The sequence below is a fragment of the Aotus nancymaae genome, unplaced genomic scaffold (assembly GCF_030222135.1).
Source record: "Aotus nancymaae isolate 86718 unplaced genomic scaffold, 86718_ANA_hifiasm-v0.15.2.pri h1tg000011l, whole genome shotgun sequence".
Taxonomy (NCBI): Eukaryota; Metazoa; Chordata; class Mammalia; order Primates; family Aotidae; genus Aotus; species Aotus nancymaae.
Window position 1 is genome coordinate 15,580,119 of NW_026988422.1, and position 19,618 is coordinate 15,599,736.

Consider the following 19,618-nt stretch of genomic DNA (forward strand, 5'->3'; position numbering starts at 1 on the left):
CTGGGCTTGCCTTCTAAAACTGCCTCTGCTCCTTCTCACCAGTCGAGAATGTCCCCTCTATGGTGGAAAATAATATGATAAAGTGATTTTAAACAAAGCTTCTATCCCACCAAACACAACTCTAATGATGAAAATTTCAAATTTTGGGGGAGTAGACCCTAACAGTTTTCTTGTTCTGTGTTTAAAATCTGATATTTCACTCTTTAAATCACAAGCCACACTGGGTGCCGTGGCTCATGCCTGTAATCCCAGCACTTAGGGAGGCTGAGGCAGGTGGATCACTTGAGGTCAGGAGTTTGAGACCAGCCTGGCCAACATGGTGAAACCATGTCTGTACTAAAACTACAAAAATTAGCTGGGCATGGTGGCGGGCACCTGTACTCCCAGCTACTCAGGAGACTCAAGCAGGAGAATTCCTTGAACCCAGGAGGCGGAGGTTGCAGTGAGCCCAGATCGTGCCACTGCACTCCAGCCTAAGTGATAAGAGCAAGACTGTCTCAAAAAAAAAAAAAAGTTACAAGCCAAAAAAACTATTATAGGACTGGTCTGCCCATCATTTTGTGTGTGTGTGTGTGTGTGTGTGTGTGTGTGTGTGTGTTTGAGATGGACTCTCCCTCTGTCACCCAGGCTGGAGTTCAGTGGCACAATCTTGGCTCATTGCAACCTCCACCTCCTGGGTTTAAGTATTCTCCTGCTTCAGCCTCCCAGGTAGCTGGGACTACGAGTGTGCACCACCGTGCCCAGCTAATTTTTGTATTTTTAGTAGAAATGGGGTTTTGCCATATTGGCTAAGCTGGTCTCCAACTCCTGAACTCAGGTGATCCGCCCGCCTTGGCCCCTCACGCCTGTTGGAATTACAGGCGTGAGCCACCATGCCCGGCCCCATCATTGTTCTGATAGCTTCTCTTAGAAGAATGAAACCAAAGTAGTAGGAGATCCATGAGAAATTAATAAACCAAACAAAGATACAGCAAAAACAAAGCAGGTCCTCCTACCTCGAGCTCACTAAAACGTATCAAGGATTTAATATAGGCTGATTGAATCTTGTCTCTATTTTAACGACTTCACATAAGGCCTCCAGAAATATGCATAACAAACTTTACTAAAGGAGATCAAGTAGAAGGACCTGATTAAGTAACTCTGCACTGAAAAGGCTAAAGCAGAAACCCAGCACTTAAAGACATCTCCCTTCCTGGAAAGTTTCTGGGACAATTGCACTATTGTTGCGATTTCTTTAAAGAAATGATTTCCTTTCGTGGTCAAGTGAAACCTCGCTCAAGTACATGCAGGTGTGAAGGATGGTGACAAGACAAGTTAAGCTGAAAATCTCCAGCCTGGATCATTATGCATGCTAATACAGAGAGGTTGGAGATCTCCAATGCTTTTCAAATTGTTTCACAAAATTGATGAGTTTAATGAAAATTTTAAGCAAGATAATTAGATGATGTATGATTCATTGAAAGTACATACAAATTTGAAATATATATAAAAAAGACTGACTAGTCTTCAAAGACTTTAAAGCTCTAAGTTTGGCTATATTCTTATCTTCTCTACAAGCCGGGATATTAGACTATGGCACTGGGGCATGTTTTCTTGCCATTTTCCTCCCTCCCTCTCTCCCAACTTCCTTCCCTCCTTCCCTCCTTTCCTATGTTTCTCCCTTCCTTCTTTCCTTCCTTCCTTCATTCTTTTTCTTTCTCTCTTTCTCTCTTTTCTTTCTTTACCTCTTCCTTTTTCAAACTTACTGTCTTTCTTAAGCTTTAGGGAGAAGAAGAAAATATTATTCACAATTTTCTATGAAATATGTTCAATGATTATTTTTCTGTTGCATGTTATAAACCCAATAATTCTCAAGAATATTATGCCCTTTTAAAACTATACTTAGTGTTTATGTTCCTATTCTAAGCTCTTTCTTTTCTAAATTTCAAGGAGCATTTATTCATAAAATTAGTCAAAATTAAATTTTCGATGTGATCAAAAGATAGCAGTATAAACTGTATACAAATTGACTAATATATCCAAGGTCTGAAATGAAAAACTATCTTTCCTGGATGTCAAATGACACACAGGCTGGTTGTCAATGATAGGAATCCAAACTGGAGACAAAAATCACAGTGTGTATATTACAGTCTAAAACAAATTAAAGCCAAATTAAATGGAAGTTCTTTTTGGAAATAATTATTGTACTTACATGTTAATAAAAATGATATTGATCCCAAACTTAATACTACGGCTAAAAACTTAATCTCAGAGTTCTTATACAATTCATAAATGTTCATAGGCATCAAAAGACCCCTACTTCTTGATAGAATTATAATCTGCTATGTAATTCTGAGAATAGGTATTAATCTACGTAGATTTATATTTGCTCAATTCAAATTGTTATTTCACTGATACATGTTCTTTCTATTTCAGTGATCTTCACCTTATATGTCTATAAACTGTTTTTATCTGAAATGCAAAGAATTATCTATAATACTTTCATAGAGGATTATAAACATTTGCATTAAGCATACTTGGTTCAAAGCATAAATATCTAGCAAAGAGTAAAAAACTGTAAAGCCCAAGTAATTCAGGATATTAAACTGTAAAGCCAAGTAAATCATTGTAGAAGGTGGGGGATGAGCAGGGAGAGGGGGATGACGATGGGTGACCAGTGAAGTTTAATCTTCATCATATAATTTCTGAGTGGAAATTATTATATTGTGTCAATCTTCAAGGAATAAAAAAATATTAATTGTAACTGTAAAGTCAATGTTAGTGTAGTTTACATTAAGTTATACAGCAGTGATTTCAACATTTTGAAGTGACACAGATCCCTATGAGAATCTCTTGCTCCAGAAAACTCCTCAGAAACTCCAAGTTTCAAGGAATTCCTAGACTCCATGAAGGGTATTCATGAATCCCAGGTTAGAAACCCATGGCCTAGGCAGAGAGGGGAGAAAACCCTTTTTCAATCCCATAGCTCCTCACCTCTAGAAAGTTTTAATAAAATGCTATAAACTAAAGCCAGGAGTAAAGAAAATGTATAAAAAAGAGAGTTCTAAGTGGGTAAGGGTATGTGGTTAGAGCCACACACGCTTCTTTGAAAGCCTGCCAGACTCCTACCTTCTTAGTCCTTTCTAATTTCTTTTTTAAAAAAGTCTACAAAGCCTTAGCAACAATGGAGTAGAGGAGGAGTGAGAAGACAGATTATAATGATAATAACATTCACTATTTACTGAGTCCATTGGGCACCTTGATAAATAAATGCTTCTCAAATTTGGATATGAGTATACCCTGGAATGTGAGCAGTGTAACAGGAGTAGAAAAAGCCACAAAATAAATAATAAATACAGGGCTCTCTTCCTGGAGAGTCAGTATTTCTTGTGGGCAAGTAATTTCAACTCTTATTTGCACACATATTCATTTATCAAACTATTTCTTGGATGTTACAGAAGAAAGAAGACAGATACTGTTCTTGTCCTCATGGAACTTCCAGTTGAGTGAACCAAACAAGAATATATGAGGGGCTGTAGAAAGCAAAATTTGTATGTATTTTTTGGGTGAAACCTGAGACTTCACTGAAAAGTCTTGTTTGTGGCAGACTGCTTCATGCAATGTCCTGGCAGATGACCTTAGTATTGGGACACTCACTCTAATCTGAAGATCACCCAAGTGGAAGAGTTTGAGAGGCATGGTTAATAGTATATCATTTAATCCTCACTACAAGAGAAAATATTGTTACTTCCAATTTACTAGAGAAAAAAAGAGAAATTTCAGAAATTAGGAAACTTAGCTCAGATCACACAGCTGCTGGCATCTGGATAAGTGTGTACCATTCCAAACTACTAAATTACACCTAAAGGTAGCTTTAGGTGTTTCCCACTTTATGCTTCCCCTTGAATTTGGGCTCATTCAGGATTACACAGGATAGTTTAAGATTCTCTTTGGAAGGAGACAGGTTTGGCTTGATTTGCATTCTAAATATTCCACAGTGGTAAGGGAAAACTATTATTATACCCATTTTATGGTGAGGAAGCTGAGCCACTTGCCAGCTGAGGTATCTGGCTGGGTTAAAAACAGAATCTGGGTCGTCAGACTCTCATTCCTCTTGACTGACTTTAAGCCTAGGCAATGTTACTGTCCATGGGCTTTTCTGAATGTGGGATTCACACTGGGTCATAAAGAGTGAGACAAATTCTGCTGAGAGAAAACAGTAATAGTGCAATAAAAAAAGGAAAATAAGTAATCATAACTCACACAAAAATGGGTTACTTTCAGCATTGTGAATAGAAAAGGGAGAGATTATTCATCACAAATGAGTCAGAAAATTAGAATGTGTCACTGCATTGATGATAGAGCTGAGGAATTTGGATGAAGCAAAGTTCAACAGTTATCCTTCTAGCTGAAAAGGGTAAATGGTGTGACAACAGGACAGAAATGACCTCTTATTTCCAATCTTAATTAATATTTCCAATTTTTTTTTCTTTACTCGTCTAAAAGTTAGATGGGTTTATATGTTTGTTTTCTATAGGTAGAGATAATGTTTTAACATCACTTTAAGGTTCTAGAAGTATTGTGTTAATTAATTCTTATGTGGGAGTCATTTCAAATAGTAGGATGATGATTTTTACCTTATTGATTTTCCTAATACCTTTCTGGTTTCCAGTGTTTTCAAAGGATGAGGCAGTATTAGATTTTTAGATGTATATGTCTCTCAAAATTAAGTGCCTGTCAACTGATATTCCATCTTTACTTTGGATACATGATTTCTTTTATCTGACAGATTAAAAAAATTTGTACTAGATTTAATGACATTTCATGCATCCTGAATTTGGGAGTTTTTAATTTTCTATTTTCTATTTGGCAAAAGGTTTGCAAGATAAAGCCAGATGCAAGGGTATTCATATGTGCATACAAAACCTGTGCAATCACTGTCCAGGTACTTTGGGGTTTCCTGCAGGCCAGAGTCTTGATGTATTTTCATTCCTTTTGGTTAGGAAGAAGAAGATTATAAATGTCATAAATGGTCATACATATCTTGGGGTCTGCTTTCCAAAACCATATTATTTTGGATCCATCTCAAGAAGAACCATAAGAGAATGATAATGAGGTCTTTTTTTTCCCTTAAGATGCTATGTTAATGATTCTAAAAAATGGCCTGCCTTCAAAAATTTCAATGATGAAATAAGGTCATAATCAATAAAGAGAGAAGATTTTAAAGTTCGGCAATTAGGTCTGGGACTGCTTCTGAGCCTGAGACAATCCCAAGATACAATGTAACACTCCATCGCACCCCATGTGAGTCTCCATGATCCTTCTTGATTCTTATGGGGACAGGGTCTGAGAGACTAGAATGAAATGAAAGCAGTAGTGCCAGGAGGGGTGGCAAGGAATTTGTTTAATACATTTAAGATGGTTTTTCATTGCTGCTAAAATAGACGCAATTCTTTAGCATGATGACATTCAGGAACCCTTTACAATCTGATTCCAAATAACTTTCTCTTCTATATCTTAAACTCCTGAAACTGTAGCTCTATAAATTCCAAATGGATTAATGTACCAGGACCTTTGACCTATAGTAAATTGATCTCCTTTAAGGGATGCTGAAAAGGTCTGGCACTGCTATCATGTGGTCTAATCATTTAGATGTACTTGGACATCATGCTGCTCACAGCCTACCATTAATGCCATTTGGTACAATAATGCTATGCCTATTATAGGGCAAACATCCTGGGACACCTTGGAATATAAACACAGAAAGTACCACTTTGGTGGTAAAAGGGCTTTGGAATAACGAGTACAGCAGGAGGAAGGGAGATACATCCAGATCAGTGTGAACAGAGGCTGTCTTTATTCAAAGGGTTCCTCAACTGGCTAAAAAACAATATAAAGGGAAAAATCATGACACTAAACTTACATCAAAAGATATAAATTAAGCAGGTGCTCTTACCTGATGATTTTCTAGATATGGGACAATATGGGTACAGTCTGTATGTGAAAGACTTGGAAAGAGCTTTTTGTAATTTAGATTGAAAAATGTTACTTTGGTCCTTGTCACTACCAACAATTTGCTTAAGAGCATTCAAGACCTTTCACAATCTGGCCCTGGCCCACCTCTCTAGTTTTAAGAAAAAATTTCCCACCACTGTTTCTTATATATGGTGATAGCCTATTTGCTCCTCCCTGAACATGCCTGGGACATCTATATCCCTGAGTCAGCTAACGGTTCACACTTGAATCTCCCAAGCCTAGCACAGTGCGTGAAACACAGCATGACACTCCAATGTTTGTTGAATAAATGCTGGCCATCTATTTTAGGAGACAGAGATGACAGAAGAAAGTTGTTAAATCAGTAAATAAATAGCACCAGAGAGAGGTCAAGGAAAAGTTAATTTTAGTGCCTTTTAGGAGTGGGGGCAAGAAGAGCTTTAAGATTAGGAAAACTGATGCTCTTTATTCTTGAGTCTAGTCAATGCTATGAGTCACTTACTTTTTTGGGAACAAGTATAAACCTCAAGGTTAAATGAACACAAATGCCCTGTCCATCAGCATATAATGAAAAAGTTGTGGCTATTTCCACATCAGCACAGTGAAATTAAAATATGCAGTGCTTCTCTAAGAGGCATCATATATGACAGAACTTTTAAAAATAGTCCCCTTTGCCACTCAGGTATAGAAAGAGCTATAAAAGCAAACGTAAATATTTAAAAAACTGGGATAATTTAGCTTAGGGAAGAAAGAGCTGAGGTGTGTCTTTATAGTTTTTTACTATAAGAAAAGTTGTTACAAAGAGGATAATGATCAGCATTTTTGTCCTAGGACAAAATGACATTAAACCATCCAGTGCAGAATTTAAGACTTAAAGATGAACATCCTAAATATGCAAGTGGTAAATAATCAAATAGATTGCTAAGAGCAGTTCTGAAATTTCTTTCTTCCTGAGTCTCTTAAAATAGGAAAAATCTTCATCTATTTTAGATGGAATAAATGCAGCTCTGCCTCCAGTCAGGAGAATGAATTCAATAACTTTTCTAGTCTTGTTTAACTCTGTATGATTCTATAAAATTCTATAAAATGTTAACCCTAAAAATTATGCAGAATCACAATACAGTTGAGAAATACATTCTATAGTTTAAAGAGAAATAAGCAATACAGATAGTTGGTAAGTTATTAAATTCAAAATAGTAATATATGGTGCTTACATTTTTTATTCAATTTGCCAAGTGCATATAACACAAATAAAATTGGGAAATATGTACTTGAATCTACTATAGTTTTAACATAGTGATTAGCCAGAGTAAAGCAGTCTAACAATTAATTATTTCATGTCTAAGAAATTTGCTGAATATTTCATAAACATAATATTCAATATGCATATAAACTCAATTTCCAATTAGAAAGTTTTTTAAAAGTCCAGAAAGTAATATATGAATTCATTATTATTATTATTTCCAGAACTATCTTCAAAAACAACAGGAGAACCAATAAACAATTACTTTAAATGACCAAAATGTACCCCATACAATTAAGAATGTAAATCTAATAACAGACTCAGAGATAAGGTCTAACTGGGGTGCAAGTTACTGGCTTTTTTTGTCTATTTACCTTGTAGCTTTGGAGCTCAGCAGAAGTGTCCATTACATACAGCACAGGGTTAGATGAACAGTTCCAATGACCTCGTCTGAACCAAATTCATTTAAAGCAGTTTGCCACATTTCTTAAATAGAAGATGAGTCCATTCTATCTATGGCCCAGATTTGGACTGGATCACTGAACTATTGCCCAACTCTTATAAGCAAACCACTAACATGTACCAATCAACAGGCAGCCCATAGCAAAGGCATCAGGAAGGTCAAAAATATCCACACATAAGAAACTGGCAGTACATTATAGAAGAAAGCTATCTCTAAAGATGAACTTTAGCTATTAAAGCCTTTGAGCATTATTCAAACTTTGTTAAGAAAAACAAAACCAAAATATTCATTCCCAATGTAACTTGTAAAGAAGATCCAGCAAAAAAAAAAAAAAAAAAAAAAAACAAACAAACAAAAAAACCCACACAATTTGAGAGAGAGAGAGAGAGAAATGTAGTTTTGCTTTGCAACCCATTATTTCCATAAGAACATGAATCAAAGAGACAAACTATGCCAATTTCTTCATAGCTGATTTGTTATAGGATATTGTTCAAGTCTTCACTAATGACTTCTTGCGGTTGGTTATTACTGTGATCAGGAGCTGGGAGGATAGAGGTCTAAGACCTTTCAAAAGAAACGTTTTGTTCAGTATCACTACAGAAAATAAAGTCAGCATTAAGCTAACTTTGACAACCTAACTAGGATAATGGTTGGTGCATGTAGCCATTGCTTATGCTGTTTCAAATGACGGGAATGAATAGAACAGCAAAGGTGTCAAGCTAACCAGAAACTTGAATTGTGAAAAGCTGTGGCACGATAAGCTGTTAACATGGGTTGTTAGAATTAGCAAAACTAACTCCCTCCTTTCCCCACCTTCTAGTCCTACTTATTTCCACATCCACAGTCCTATCATCAGGCAGTTGAAGAAACAGAAACAAATGTGACTGGAACTGCTTCTTTGGGGCTACTCTTAGCTCTCCATCACCCCAACCACAACTTGCTCTCAGTTTGCTAAAAATATATTCATTTAATTGTTTTAATACTTCTGCTTAGGGGAATTTGCATTTTTTTAACTGCTGATACAAGATCCAAATTCAGGTTTTTTTCACAGGTAATAACCAAAGTATTTGGGATACGTGTGCGTGTGTGTGTGTGTGTGTGTGTGTGTGTGTGTATGTGTTGTTGTTGGTGGTGGTGACAAATTCTGTCCTAGATGCTTCAAGTTTTCCAAGTATACTGCTAAAAGGGGTCATTTGCTTCCCCAGCTCAAGAAGCCAATTGTGCTTATAGTTTTACTTCAAATAAAGTTATATACCTATAAATGCATACATTATACACACACTATTCTTCTTCTCAAAAGTCATAAACATTTGGTGACTCTCTGTATACTCTATGAAAAAAAAAAGTGCTGTTACTACTAAAGTCAGAGTAATGTAGGAAGAAACGTAAGAAACCCCAAATGGTTGCAGTGAAATTTTATTAACATATTTGTCAGTGTTTTCCTCATGGATAATCTCCATTGGTTCCTGGCTCCTTGTCAGTGTATGCTCAAGGAGCCTTTCACAATATCTTACTACCCTAAAAATCCTTGCCTGTGAGATTTCCCCTTGTAAATATCTGAATTCTTATATTCACCTATTAATGATCCAGGAATCGAGGATGTTTTCTATCTGCTCCTTAACCTCCCACTTCAAGGATTAGATTGTAAACAACCTAGTGGGAACCCTTCAGGCCAAACCATGGCTGAACGAATCTCAGCAGGCAGGGAACCTGCAGCAGTCTGCGAAATACTGTGAAACGTAATTATGAAAATATAAAGGATTCACCCATACTTTGGGGAAGAAATTATGTTGTTTCCAAGACGAGACCTCAAAAATAAGGCACATTAAAATAAGCTGAGAAAGACGTGATTTTAAAAAGTGTCAGTAGAGGTAAATTTTTAAAAGGACCAGATTTGCTAGGTCTTTCTCAAACCATGGTTTCATTTTCAGTGTGTGACAGTGGCCTATAGCAGACACTTCAAGGGAAGTCCATTTGTCTCTGACCAATAAAGCCCAAAGTACTCACTGCATGAAAGGGTTCCTTTCTTGTTTCCAAAGGCAATCAATTTTTGTCCTAGAGTCTGAAGGTTCATAGGCTTTCTTTTAATTTTGTCAGTCTGCACATGCATGGTTCCTCCTGCATGATTTGGTCCTGAGGAAGTGACCCACCCACAACTCCACAGAGCTAATTAACCCCATACTGAGCTTTTTTTTTTTTTCTCTCATTTCACACATCCACTCAATGCTTTAAATGACCCAACAGCAGCATGAGTGCATGATTTTTTTTTCCTCTCAGTGAGTAAAGCATGGTGTTGGGAGGAGCAGGGATACATCTGCCCTAATTCAAAACAGCAGTGTGATCCTAAAACATTATCTAATTGCATTTCATCTGAGGGTGCAAAATACTAAAAAAATCCTTGAATAAATCTCTTTCATGTCATTCATTCAACTTCTTGCAGTGTCCACTTGAAATAGCAAATAATATATAATCAACACTGAGGTAGAGAAGTTTGATCGATACTCAGAATGTTTAAAAAACATCCCATTTTACAGGGGGTAAAAGACTGAGAGCTCCTTCCCTATCTTGAACAGCTTCAAGAGAAGGCCCTTTTTTTCCCCATTTCAAGGAACAGAGTCATGTTTTTCTAGATTTATTTTTTCCAAAGGTAATGCCTTGAAAACTCTAAGATGATCACTGTTTTCTAACTTTTCAAAAAAGAAAAAAAAAAGTGAACATGATGATGGTGGGTGATTCAATGGAATCAGCTTGTCAACATGATGAAACTGAAAAAGCTTTCACAGACTCTGTCCATATGCTTAAAAAAAACAACCTTTAACATAATGTATATACCATAGAGTGTTTTTTACTATGGCAAAGAAAAGAAATATCATTATCTTATGCAGTAAATATAAGGCTCTGTTAAGAATCTCATCGGATAAATCATAGAAATACATCCTGGACAGATAAATGGAGCCAGACAAGTTCTAGGTCTTGTCAGCAGCTTTCAAAAGAGTCACTATATTGTAAATCCGTCATTTCTGTAAATGACATGAAAAATTCTGGCTGGGTGCGGTGGCTCATGCCTATAATCCCAGCACTTTGGGAGGCCGAGGTGGGTGGATCACGAGGTCAAGAGATCGAGACCATCCTGGTCAACTGGCGAAACCCTGTCTCTACTAAAAACACAAAAATTAGCTGGGCATGGTGGCGCACGCCTGTAGTCCCGGCTACTCAGGAGGCTGAGGCAGAAGAATTGCCTGAAACCAGGAGGCGGAGGTTGAGATGAGCCGAGATTGCGCCATTGCACTCCAGCCTGGGTAATAAGAGTGAAACTGTCTCAAAAAAAAAAAAAAAAAAGAAAAATTCTAGGCCATTTCCCTCAGTTCTACCAGTAACATGGCTTCAGAGTTGTAAAGATTTAAACATAAATGGAGAAGAAAATGACTTCTTCTGAATATCCCATCTTAGGCAAACTATGAGATTTCTTTCATTCTCACAAGTAAATGTAGCAAATTGGTTCACCATGGAAGGACCTGGTTAGAGATCATATATGTCTTATGTGAACTTTTAACCTCTCTTTCCTTTGCAAAGTGAACAGTTACGCATACACTATTAAATACACAGGAATTCTATAATTCTTAGTACAGTGAACAGTTAGTGCAAGGGAAACCTGTTTACTATTTAAAATTTTTGTTTGAAGTATCTTAAATCCTACAGTCTAAAACTGGAGACCCTTATAGATAAATTCTATAAGGGTATTCAGTGTGCTGAAGAACACATTTGCTATTGCTCCCTAGGCTTCTCTTATGTAAGGCTGCCAACTGGGGTAAATTGATGGGTAAAACTGGCCCAACAGGCAAAAAACAAAGGTCCAGTGAAGCACAGTTTATTTTTATTTATACTGGTCAGAAATATCACAGTTAACAAATAGCCTAAGTCAAGCTCTTATATCTAGGCCTCCAGCCTTTGGCTGAAAGTGTCTCATCTGGTCATTCTGTAAAAAAAATAGGGTTGTTGTTGTGATTTCAAAGACTCTCCTGGCCATTAGACTTTTTCAGGCTCACAGATGCTTGGGATTCTAAAGCCTTTACCGTGGTCTGTTAGGCCAATGTAGTATGTCCCTTACTATCTTTCTGACTTCATCTCCTAACATTTTCATGCAAAATGGGTCCAACTGACAATAAAATATGCTTACCTATGAGGCTAGACAGGAATAGGAGTGTGGATGGAGATTAAAAGGAACTAATTAATAAAAATTAGTGCTTTATGACCTTGTTAAATATCAGCTCTTTCATGACATCCTAATAAAGTTTCTGAACTTACCTTGAGAGTTGGTTAAGATGGGAAGAATACACAAAGTATTTCCCAAATGAAGCCATGTATTCATTAATTAATTCAACAGACAGCTTTTCAGAGCCTATTATTGATTCACTACTTCTGCCCTCAAGGACCTTCCATTCTAATGTATGTTTCGGAGACTTTCTGTCTCTATTATCACTGACAGGTTATTAGCCCACTTTAGACAAGTTATAAATAAAACTGCCTGCTCATGATGACCCCAGTTCTTATTCCTCATTAGTTTTTATTTTTTGCCCTGTAACATCCATTAACCTTTCATGAATGACTTGACCCTTTGTGATCTATATTATCAACTCAGCTAATTTTTACATAGATAAGAAACCCCTTCTCCATTCCCAACTACCTTTTCTTTCTCAAACAGCCATGAAAATATAAAAGTCTGTCCAGAATTATTTAAGTTTTTGAAATTAGTCCTTACAATCTGATCTTAAGCACCATTTTCTTTCTTTCCTTTTTGAATGAGGTAATAAAACCTCAGCCCCTAAGATACACATCTCAAGTTACAGGCAAGTTACCTACAAGTCACTAGTCTCCCAGACTTAGTACTCACTCCTCTCTGGGGTAGAACAACTTCTGCATTGAACAGAGGACCATAATCTAACTCAAGTAATCTCAATCTCACAGAGCAGTTAACAAAGTACATGTTTCTAGTCCCTGTATTCCCTTATAAGGAGGTACCTTCTCCACTATATTTTGGTATTTTCTGAACCTGGCTACCTTAGGTAAATGTTGGTGGACATGGTATCAGGAACACTAACGCTTTCTCAATTTGTTTTTCCTCCTCATATGCTTTATAAACAAAAACAGGAGAATTAAATGTATGTACAGAGCAGCAAATGTTCTCTCTGTTACTTTTCAGACATTTTTATCTTATATAAACAGTGGTGATGAAATTATAAATACCATTATCCCACCTCTATGTTAATACTCTTATTATCTTGCATCAACAGAAGTGAACAAATACATATATGACACCAATCAATCCCTTTTCTAAAAATGCAGTTTTCATATTTCTAAACAGCGAAGGAAGAATTTAATGAATTCAAAATGTTGTTTACCTATTTATATTTTGAATGTTAATAAAGTAAAATTATTGCTTAAGTTCTTTCACACTTACATCAGCCAGTAACACTCTCCATGCTGGCATGGCATAGGGGGTGTGTAGAACTAATGGCCATGGGTCCAAGTCCCCTGGGTCAGGTGGTTAGGGGCTTGGCAGGCTGGAGAGGATGTTTAGATGCTGGGGCAGGATATGTCAACCTGCTTGTCAGGTAACTGATATTTGCTGGCAGTAAAAGGAATTTTTTTGTAGAACAAGTTACTAGGAAGAGGTGATTTTGGGGCATTAGGTGAGAGAAATACCAAAACCAAACCTAAAAGCAGTCTAAGAGAGCTAAAGAAGATCGCTACGTTTTCAATCCCCCTATTGGTTTCCCTTATTCCATAGTGTACCTTCTCTTTCCATCTTCCATCACCTCATACTCTTTTCTCCTCCATTCCTTCAGTTTTTTTTCCCCCTACCTCTTTATAACAAAAAAGCATTTAGGAAGAATTTTAGCAGACATAATAAAAAAAAAAAAAAGAATTTAGAGAAGACATGATAATATACTGTATAAATATGTATGTGTATGTATGTATATATGTGTCTATGTGTGTATATATAACATATATCTGATTTACCAAGAAGGATAAACTGGGACTTTTGAGATTTAAAAAATTCATGGTCTGTCTGGTCATATTAATCTCCAAAGCAGTTGGTTTTTAGCATTGTTAGAGCTATAATAGAATCAGGAGTAGAAAACAAAAAGAAAAAAAGGAAATTTTACAAAGGATTTATATTTGCAAAGAAAAGAGGACTTTAGAGTTGTTTATTGAAATTCACTCAAAGCTATTTTTTTGAACTTACACATTGACAACATCAAGAGAAGGAGCTTAGGAATTCCCATAGGGTTTAAGAACTGCTAAACCTTGTGTATTATGTTCATCTCCGTCCACTCAAGCAAGTAAAGGATAACTAGAGCATGGTATCTCACAGTGAATAACATGGTTGGTTACTTTGCTAGGATGACATATGAAGACAGGGCCCATAGGAACAGGGCTTTTCTTATGAATACCAGAGAAGGAAACCCAGGTTCATCTAAATGTATAGGGCATGAAGGATTAGTGGTACGGTGTTATCTGCAAAGTACCTAAAAGTATTTTCTAACCAAGCACTAACTTCTTAGCCTGCTCTTCTTGGGGATTTAAAAAAAATCCAATAGTAAGTCATGGGAATACTTTATTTGGTCACTGGGTTGGGAAGGATTGGTGAGACATATGACAATATTCAATGCCTAAAGATAGGAGGAAACGAGGAGAAAGAGAAAACGGAGAAAGGGGGAGTGAGGGCCAAAAGAAGAATGTCACCTCTGTAGACTCTCTCAGAGAATAAATCAATAATCTTAACAGAAGTAAAAGAGCATGCCTTGAGGGAAACATCAGTACACTTTTGGAATCCAAGGCAAAAAAAAAAAAAACAACAAAACCAACTTGCCTCTTGTGAAGTTTATTGCCATTGCCCCATGGGAGGTTCCTATTTATTCTACTCTTACATGCACAGGTATTTCTTCCACTCTTATGTTCTTTCCCTAAGGACTAGCATTCTGTGGTAATGGTGGTAATGACAGCTGCCTTAAATTAGTGGCAAGTTAGGAATGAAACACTGACCACCAGGATATGTTCCTCAATCCAGTCTATGCCCTCTTATGTGTTCATTCTACTTTCTGAAGTTTCTCTGAGACCTGTGGCAAAAGACTTGTATTGTAGGGGCTGGGCTCTTTACAGGGACACATATGGCTCCAGAAAACAGTACTCTACCTTCTCACCCTGACTTTTTGGTTTTCTTGGCATTTCCTCTTTTCTCCCAGACTATTATTTTCCAGTTTCTTCTCTACCAGTCTGGACGCCCATGGTCGTTAACTTTAGAGATATCCACCAGCTTCATTAATTCCCTCATCCACAGTTCTCAGCTGTATCTACCTAGATCTGGAGCTCAGATGAACCAAATGTGTGTTCTCCTCAGCTTCCAGGCTGCTGAGCCATGCTGGAGAAAAATCACAAAACCGTACAGCTTGATGCTTCTGCAGAATTGCAGTTTCCAGCATAAGTTCAAGTTTCAGAGTTACTTTGCAATTTTTAAATTTGTTCCTAGTCAGTTTCATTTTTCACTCCCCAGTTTCATTCATAACTCTATTTAACTGGTTATAACCCATCCCCAACCCTTCACTCTGTTATTAACCTTGCCTCCTTTTACATAGAGAAAACAGAGGCCATCAAATGGCACTTCCTATCACTCCACCTCTACCAATGAATCTACCTGTAATATTTCAGAGGTCCTTCTGTCTAGCACTGATGACCTCCTCCAGGATCTTATTATATCAGTTAATTTTCCTTTCTTTTGTATTCTCAATTTTCCTACTGCCTGCCAACTTGCTTCAGCTATCTTCATTTAAAGTAACAACAATAATAATGATAATCAACTTACAAACAACAAACCATCTTTTGCAGACCTTATCTTTCTCTCTTTTGTGCCACCTTCAAGCTTCCTAAGCTCCCATTTATTCTTCAACCCATTACAATCTGGTTTCTCTAGCTGTTTTTAATTAAACCATTTTTTCTTTTTTGCCAAAGTCACCAAAAACTTCTGAATTGCTAGTCTCCAAAATCCTTTATTCAACCTCATTGTTTTCTTTCTTTTAAAGATCAGGTTCACTGAGGGATAATTTACATACAATAAAATCCATCCTTGTTATACTAATTTACCATTCAATAAGTTTTGCCTTAATATGTTGGTTCTCTGAGACGTGTAAAATAAAGCCCAACCTCCAAACTCCTTTGCTTTATATACAATCCCTTTGGCACCTCTCAGCAGTCTTCCCCACATAACCCATTGTCTGGTCACACCACACTACTCAGCATTCAAGAATATATGCCATGTACATTCATGCCTTTTGGACTTTATGTGTCTTCCCCATACACATACATGTCTTGAGATAACATAGTAAATGCTATTTAATATCACCACATCAATTTCCATACAGAATCATAAATCTTGATGTTATTTTGAGAAGCTGATGTTTTCCAAATGGAAGTCATCCATCAAAATGTTACTACCAGAATATCTCTATTATTTTACTATTATGGGTTGATTATGTTCCCTTAAAATTCGTATGCTGACATTCTGGCCCCTGATTCTTTAGAATATGAATAATTTGTGATTAGGGTCACTGAAGATGTGATTAAGATGAGGTCATGCTGTAGTGTAGGCCTGTAATGACTAGTGTACTTATAAAAAGAAGAAACTTAAACACAGACGTGCACACAGGGAGAACATCATGTGACAATGACGGCAGGGATTGGGCTGATGCTCCTACAAGCCAAGGAACACCAAAGTTTGCCAGAAAACCACCAGAAGCTGGGTAGGACATGGAACAGATTCTCACAGCCTTAGAAGGAGCCAACCCTGCTGATACTTTAATCTTGAACATCTAGCTTCTATAACTGTGACACAAACAATTTTTGTAGTTTAAGCCACTCAGTTTGTGGCAGTTTGTTACAAAGCCCTAGAAAACTAATACATTCAGTAAAGAAAATTCTTCAGTATATTGGAATCAGTTCTTTCACTCATCAAGTACTTACTGAGTGCCTACTATATGCTAGGCACTGCTCTAGAGTACTGAATGAATAAGAACTTAATCATGTTACTGCATTTTTTGTTCATGAAAAAGGACTCAATATATCAATAAATATATTAATAAATGGAATGCCTGCCATTTATTTTTTCAGCAAATTTTTGTTGAATATCTACTATGTGTCAGACATCATTCTGGCACAGAGGATAACATTATTGGCAGATCAAGTTCTCCACCTTATGTAGCTTAAATTCCAGTAAAGGAAACATACATTAAACAAGTATTTACTCTGTATCCCACACTGAGAGTCACAGGCATTTATCCTCTAAATTCTTGAACAATGCTTGGAACTAGATAGTGAACATACAACTTCACAGTTTATGAAGTAATGAGCAACCCAATGAGGTCTCATACTGGAGGCACGCTAATCCACAGGCAGTGCACAGGCTTAGTGTTTGGGGAAGACACCCCAAAATCTGGGTGTCTTCAGTCATTCAACACATATTTCTTAAGCGCTTACTGTGTACCAGACCCTATGCTGAAGATAGCAGAACTGTGGACAAAGCCAACGTGGTACTAATCCCCACTGAGCTCACGTTCTAAGGGGAAAAATCTGAACAACAAATCTCACAGTCCGTTCTTTATCATACATCCTCATAAGAACATATAAAGGGTGTCAGGAGATCACCTGGGTCAGAGGACTGGCCCAGGACGGGTTTCGGAGGGGCCTTTCTTGAAGATGTGGTGCCTTGACACTGCTTTAGGGCCGGGGTATGGGTATTTATTTGAGCAGGGTTACAAAGTTTTATGTTTCTTCTTCCTCATCCCCTTTCAACCATGTACACACATTTCAAATACTTAAAAGCATTCTTCAAATATACTAAGAACACCAAGAACTAAACACAAGAGAAGGACTCTCCAGAGGAAAGGGGCCAAAAATAGAAAAGAAAAAACCCCTAATCTCACCATTTGTTTTGAAAACACCCAAAATGATTAAAACATATTATAAACTAAAACATATGAACTAATCACTTGCCAAGTTTCATTTTTAAATCAAAGCCGTTTTGAGGTTCATAAACTGAAAAAAGAATCTTGAAATGTGAACTTGTGTTTTTCTTTTCTTGTCCCTCTGTTGGCTTGAAGCGTTTGCTGTTATGCTGTGTGGAGGGAAGGGAACCTGCTAGTTAGGAACATGTGGCGTACATCTGCTAGAAGGTAAGCTCCATGAGATCATGACTCTGTTCACAGTGGTATTCCTGATAAATAGAAGAGTGCCTGGAAGATAATAGGGGCTCAATAAATACCTGCTGAATGACCAACTAGTGAATATTCTGGGACTTTTAAGGGATTCTCCAACTCTGTTCTCTTATCCAAGTGCATCTAGCTTCAGGCCAGTGGTTCTCAACCTGGGGCTACTTTTTGCCCCCATAAGGGGACATTCGTACTTTTGGTTGTCACAGTTAGAGAAGTTCCTGCTGGCATTTAGAGAGTAGGTGCCAGGGATGCTGCTAAACATCTTACAGTGCATAGGACAACCCTGTTCCACAAAGATTTATCTGGCCCCAAAGGTTAACAGGCCAAGGTTATAAAACTCTGCTTTATGCCCTTTGTTTCTCTTGGGCTGTACCTGGCAGTCAGATCCTCTGCATATTTAGAATGAAGTTCAGTCCTAAAGGAAGCACACTAGAAGAGCCTCATTGCTTCATCCTCATTCCCTTCAAGACCTAATAGAACTGCTCCCACTCTAAGACATGCTCAGACAGAGCCAATTTTGCCCTTTGCCTTCCCCGTGTCTACAATGCAATTGCTAGAGAAATCATCTGGAAACGTCTGTCCCTACAATGCAAGTGAATAATTTTTACAGTATATGGGTCATTTCCCTGAGCTTACCTAAGCACATATACTAATTTAGTAAAATTCTCTTGTTTAGGGACTAGTCATGTATCTGCAGTAAAAAAAAAAAAAAAATCTCCTAAAGTTCAACCAGCTTATACATGTCTGGTCAGGATCAGTACACAAGCCTAGCTTTATTCATGATAAATCAGATCAACTTCAAGAATTCCATCAAACCCCAATAATGTGCCTTTAGAGAGACTGGGCTTATAGCATTTTCTCTGCCACGTTCCTTACCCTGCACCTTAAAATACAAGTATCTGATTCCAGTTTCAATGGGGAAACTTCCGTGGTGCCAGAGGAGGGCATGCACTGATTTCCCCACTCTGATGGTTGCTCCAGTAATCTTGGTGTTGTGGAATGTGTCCCAGTTACCATAGAGACTGCATACACTAAGAGTGCAGCATTGTGACTGGTGGGAAAGACACATTTTGCAGAAGCTTTTCTGGAGAGATAAAGGTAAGACACAAGAAAGAAAGTGAGACTGCCAATAAAGAGGCAGAGCACAGAGAAGTCCCAAACAACCGCACTTTCTAAAAAATTCGGACAACAGAGATTATAACGACTGCTATAAAACCAACATAAAATCTCCACTCAGTGCCTGCCTGTCAGGAAGATTTCAAGTACAGGCGGACAGAACAGACACAAACTATTCTAAGATAAAAAGGTAAACAGGTAAACCTACTGAGGTATAGGGGTGACAAAAGGAAAATGGTAAGGAAACATTTTTAAATGATTCGATGCTAGAAAACAAAAAATCTCAGAGAATGACAAAATTTAAAGTTACATTTCTGCACGATGGCTGACTTACAGAGAGGCTGACCTTTAGGGAATTATTTAATTTCTGAGTACCTCTGCTTCCTTCCCTATGAAAAAGCAAAGGAAAAAAAAAAGAATAAAGATGGAAATAGAAAGAATAAAGATGACTTCCCTCTCACTGTTTAACAGGAGTCTCTTTCAATGTCTCAATCATTTGACATTATAACAATTGAATATGATGCATCTCCCATAAAAAAAATCTGACAAGAACACTTA

General features: G+C 37.3%; 1 protein-coding gene across 25 annotated transcripts in view; it reads right to left on the reverse strand.

Moving 5' to 3' along the window:
• ZBTB20 (zinc finger and BTB domain containing 20) overlaps positions 1-19,618 on the reverse strand; it is an 822,970-nt gene that overhangs the window by 189,111 nt on the left and 614,241 nt on the right. Inside the window, exon 1 of one of the 25 annotated variants that reach the window (XM_012463975.2) lies at positions 7,591-7,641. The exons of 23 other annotated variants lie outside the window; for them this stretch is intronic. The gene's annotated coding sequence lies outside the window, so the exon portion shown is untranslated. Of the gene's footprint in view, positions 1-7,590; positions 7,642-19,618 lie in introns of those variants that run through there. One more of the 25 variants, XM_064374648.1, reaches the window with a different exon arrangement.